Source organism: Hevea brasiliensis, chromosome 2 (assembly GCF_030052815.1).
Source record: "Hevea brasiliensis isolate MT/VB/25A 57/8 chromosome 2, ASM3005281v1, whole genome shotgun sequence".
NCBI lineage: Eukaryota > Viridiplantae > Streptophyta > Magnoliopsida > Malpighiales > Euphorbiaceae > Hevea > Hevea brasiliensis.
In genome coordinates, this window is record NC_079494.1 from 63651818 (window position 1) to 63657817 (window position 6000).

Genomic DNA, 6000 nt, shown 5'->3' on the forward strand with positions numbered 1-6000 from the left:
GATGAGTACTCATTAGCTAGCTAGCCACCTCCCTCATTGATTTCGATTAATGGGGTTGTAGATTACTTTGTGATGGTGTACAACACGACATTGATCGGAAATTTTGTGTCATGGCTTAAGTTGTGTATGATTTTGGCAACATTGTGTTTATTAAATTATTTGACTAAATTGTGTTATTATGAGATTTGATAATTTGTGAAATGTGATTGAGAAATATTTAAATTGTGTTTCATCAATGAATGATTTATGTATTATATTTTAAATTTTTATTGTGCACCACTGAGTATTTTTATACTCAGCGATAGCTTATTTTGCTGTCGCAGATAAGAGTAAGGAAAAAGCAGCAGAGTGAGCTGCTATTGAATTGAGGACCACACTGATCTTTTGTACGGGTATATTTTTATACCCTTGTAGTTAATTTTGATGTAAATATTATAACGCTTTATGTATCAATGTAAAGTTGAGCAGTTGTAAAATAAATTGTAATAATATTATTTTTGGATTTCCTTCTGTAAATTAATATTTGTACTTATGAATTTCATACTTTATGCCTTGTGAATGAAGTTATTAAATATTTTGAGATGATAAATTTTGATTTGGATTGTGAAATTATTTTGAAGTGAATTGAATTGAGTTGGTTTGAGATTAATTGAAGGTTGGGAGTTGAGAAAATTATTGGAAGTATTTTTTTTTAGGTATTTGAAGAACTGTCTTCTCCAAATACAAAAGGAACTCTGTCAAAATTTTTATAAAATTTGCGGCAAAATTAAAATGGACAAAAATTTTTCACTAGTATTTAAACTTTGAATAAATGGTTTTTAATTCCTACCAAAATGCTCACCACTTCCAAAATGTAAGAAAATTGTTTTAAAATCCCTTGTAGGGTACTTAATGAGTTATCGGTAGGTGAAATTTGGTAGTTCATTAAGTATTCTACGGGATCATGTTATGCCTTACAGAGGGGTAAGGTGTGACAATGTCTTATTGCACGCGGGGCAAAATTTCAAGTCATTTTGAGTTGTATAGACCAAGATATGGTCAATTTACCAATGCTGGACAGAATACACTAAAATGGTAGGCTTAGGTCATTTTTAGGTCACTTTTGGTTCAGCCAGTTTTGGTACTTGAATTGGTGCAAGCTATTTGGCTTTGTTCTGGCCATTTCTGGGCTTTGGTGTCTGCATAAGAATTGTAGATCTATGTCTAAACTATTCATGGTAAAAATTTTAGGTCATTTGGACCTGTTTTGAGTGAGTTATGGCCAAAATACTAACTGCTGCCCAAATGGTCAATTTTCAAGCTTTCAAGTCACTAATCCGGATTTGGTCATTTTTAAGGTCAGTTTCTAGGCAAAATTTTGGCAACATTTCTACATGAAAGTTGGCCTATTTGGTGTCTAGTTTCACCTCCCATTGGCCTCATACCAATTGGGTTCACAGTTTTGCACTTATGACCTAATTTAAGTACTGCCAACATACACAACCTACACAAGACAATTACACTTCCAATTTGACATTCCTCCTCCTCCTCATGACTTCATTATTTATTCATAGCACTTCTACAAATACTAAACACAATTCCAGCAAGCATATTGGGCAGAACACTCAAGTGCTCAATGCACACAATTCACCATTAAAGTCCAACATTCACATCCACCCAAATTCAATGTACATCAATACTTATTTTACACATACACTTTCGTGGCAATTATACAAACTGCCCACAATTCAACACCATCATATTTCATTAATAAACTTCATATTCACACACACAAATTAATGATATTATAGGCTGCCAAACATGGCAATTTGCCAAAGCATCAAGGTCTCATTTCAAACCCTTAATTCAAGCACTAACATGCACATACTTGGATATTAACCTACTACCACTTTTATTTGAGTTAATCAACCTTAATTCCCATCAAATACATAAAAGAATAAGTTACTAACCATGCATTTTCATGGCTGCCAAAACTAAGGTTCACCAATACTCATCATTTCCTCAATTTTTCTTAGCAATTCAACTTACCCAAAGCTCAACATAAGGATTAGTGAAGATAAATGGAAAGATTAAGCACTAACCTCAACTTGAGCTTCACAAATCCTTGGAATTTCCTCTCTTTTTTGCTGCCCACATACTGCCTATGGTGTGAAGACCACTTTTAATGAAGGGAGTTTGAAGAAATATGGCTTGAATCATGGTAGATTTGAGCTTATGCATGAATGGCTATGGAGGAAGCTTGGAAGAACATTTGGCCATGGAAGAACTTGAGAAAGCAATTCGGAAAAGTGAAAAAAAATGAGGAATAAAGTGAATTTGCATGCTGTCCACTTGGTTTTATATGTTCACTAATCCCACTTAGTGGAGCACTAACCATAAATTAATGATTTAATTAGTTAAAGTTCGATAATTTGCACATTTGCCTCATTTCTTTCACTATTTAAATAATGTACCACATTTTTATTTTTCATGACATTTTCAAAGTGTAATACCACTTATTTTTAATGGACATTAAGGTCAAAAGTCAACTCTAGGTGCCAAATGACCACAATGCCCCTATTCGGGTTGTATTCCTGATTTTTCGGTAACACCGAGTTTTGTCGTTTTCTCGATTTCTCGTTTTTCTTTGTACTAATTAATTAATTTTTTTTGATATTTCTAATGACATTTATAATTCAATAAGTCTTTAATTATGTCTCAAAATTAAATTTTGAGAGTTCCCTACAGTCTTGGGGTCGGCTATTGCCTGCACCGTAACTTCCCCATGCGGTCACCCATCGCTGCAGTGTTGGCTCGTTTAACTTAATTTCATTTCATTGCTATTATTTTTCCTTTGTTTTTCTTGTATTTTCTTTTCTTGTATTTCATTATTTTATGTCTCCTCACTAACTTTTAAATGTAGTTCTAAGTATTCTAGCTGTCCGGATAGACACTGTCACCGGAACAGTAGAACGCACTACCGAACATAGGGGTGTTACATTCCTCTTCCCTAAACCACTGCCTGTACTCTGCACTGATGATCTACCTCTGCCAAATCTACGGGTACTAGGTCCCCCAAAATTCTTCCTCTTCCCTAAACAACTGCCTGTACTCTGAACAGTTGTCTTCACATTCTTTTCTTTCTCTCTCACTCCCTTCTCAGCTGTCACCTCAAGTTCTACTCTCTCTAGCTCGAGAGCCTGTGAAATCAAATCTGAGAAATTCATATACCGGAAGCCTACTACTTGCATCCTAATGCTAGGTCTCAAACTAGCCTCAATTGTAATACCCTGGTATTAGGCAGTTCCATACATTCTACTGTTCTGGTGATCAATGTCGGTTCGGACAACTATAATGTTGAGAATCATAATTAATTTATGAAGAAAAGTCATAAATTAAATTAATAAAGATCAAATGAGATTAGATGAAAATAAGAAAAATGAAGCACAATCGGTTAAATGAGCTTGAGTTCTGAAGATTGGTGACCTACACGGGAAGTGACTATAAGTTCAGTTGCTGCACTATATTTGTGTGGGACCCTATGGAGACCTTAATGAAGGAATTATTTAGAAATTATTAGGAATTTGAAAATCAAAGAAATGAAAAAAGAAGAAGTACAATTAAGTGAATCATAACCTAAGGATTCGTCGAGTATTATATAAAAAGATGGACTATAACCCGATGAGGGGCATTTTGGTCAATTCACTCTAAGAGTTGACTTTTGACCTAAATGTCCATTAAAATGAGTGAGATTAAAATATTGAAATAAAATTAAAATTATGAAGATGTGTATGAAAAATTAAATGGGACATGGAAGGGATTAAATAAATTGTATTAAAAATAATAATGATTAAAATTATAAATTAAATTATTTAAATTTGGTAGATAATTATCTCTATAAGAGGAAGAAAGAAAAATTTAAAATCACAAAAATCATCTCCTTCCTCTCTTCCATGGCCAGCACTCCCTCTCTCTCTATCGTTCCTCCATTTTCAACTTTCCTAGCTCTTTAAACCTTGAATTTTCCCACAAATTTTCATGACCAAATACTAGAAAACCTCTAGTTAGACCTTGATTTAAAGATTGGGAGTAAGAAGAATAAGTGATCTTGAAGAAATAAGAAGTTTGAAGAATCTCCATTAGAGGTAAGCTTTTTTTTAGCTGAAATTGTTATGTAATTCATTGAATTAAGTCTAGTTATGGGGAAATTGTATGAGAAAATATGAAAACCATGCATGAAATGAGGGGGCTTGAATTTCGATCAACATGGGAGAGATGGGGTTTTGATGTGTTTAATGAAATTGAACTTGAATTCAAGCTTGCGTAGAGGTGTTTACATAATTTACATGTTGAGGTTACATGAACTTGCATGAATTTGGAAGATCGAAAATTAGGGTTTTGGTGAAATTAAGGTTTTGTGGTATGATGTGTAATTGGGGTTCTTAATGCCAAATTATGGTCATTTGATTTGTTTTGATTAAGAATTGATATTGGTTGATAAATGGAATTAATGAAATAGAAATGTAATGAATGTGCTGGAATTTGAACACTTGAGTCCAGTGTGTTTAGAAGCCTATAAGTTAAGCTATACAACTCCAATTGATGTGAAACTAATTAGAAATGAAACCTACGACATAATGCTCCAAGTTTTATGGAGAGAGTATTCTCAGAAAATGACCATAAGTTACCTTAATTTAGGCTTGAATCTGGGTTACCAATTCTGGAGCTGGAGGAAATAATTATCTGAACAGTACTTATTCAATTAAACATATCTCACTCGAGGAAACTCTAAATTAGATTATTCTTAAACCAATGGAAACCTGAGACATAGGAGAACAATTCTTATGAAGACCATGAAACCAAATTATGACCCAAACTTGATCAAATTGCTAGACAAATTTAATCCAGCAAATATGTCCTGATTCTGGACTGTACCTGAAAAATGTGAAGGATTAGGCATCCGATTAGTTTTGGCAAAATTGCCATAACTTAAGCTACACAATAGCAAACATCCGACCAGTTTTGGTAAAATTGCGATAACTTAAGCTACACAATAGCAAATTAAGTGAATCCGGGTTACCAATTCTAGAGCTGGAGAAAATAATTATCTGAACAGTACTTATTCAATTAGACATAACTCACTCGAGGAAACTCTAAATTAGATGATTCTTAAACCAATGGAAACCTGAGACATAGGAGAATAATTCTTATGAAGACCATGAAACCAAATTATGACCCAAACTTGATCAAATTGCTAGACAAATTTAATCCATCAAATATGTCCTGATTCTGGACTGTACCTTGAAAATGTGAAGGATTAGGCATCTGACCAGTTTTGGCAAATTTGCCATAACTTAAGCTACACAATAGCAAATTAAGTGATTCTAAAGCCAAAATACTCATAAGACATAGAACTACAAATGTTATGTTTGAACCTAAACCCAGTTCATAGGGCAAAGTAGAGGAATTATTAGGGCAAGTCAGGAATGCCAAATCTAGAATTCTTGTACTTCAACAAAATTGTCCTGTGACCTCTAAATGGTTAATAGACCATAACTTCCTCTAAAAAATTCTAATTGAAGTGATTAAATTAATTTGGAAACCTAAGACAAAGACCTAAAATATTATTCAAGGGACTAGGGCTAAATTATGAGCTTAAGATGCCTGGATATAGAATGCAAATTTAAGGTACAAATCCGAAAAACCTAAAATTTTAGGATATGACACCTAGAACAATGTCTAATTTTTTTGGCAATAACTTGAGATCCAAAACTCCAAATTGAGTGATTCAAAAAGGAAAATAAAACTAAGACATAGAGAAACAATTTTTATGAAAAAGACCTTACCAAATTATGATTAGAACTAGGTTAAAATTGGGTTCTACAGTAAAGGTTCAAAACTATCTAGAACCTAGAATTTCATTGAAATTTGCAAAGGTAACTTAGGGATTCATCAGACATTTATGTAATGAGTTATTGGCAATAGTTGGGATAAGTATTGAGATATTCTACTTATGTATTT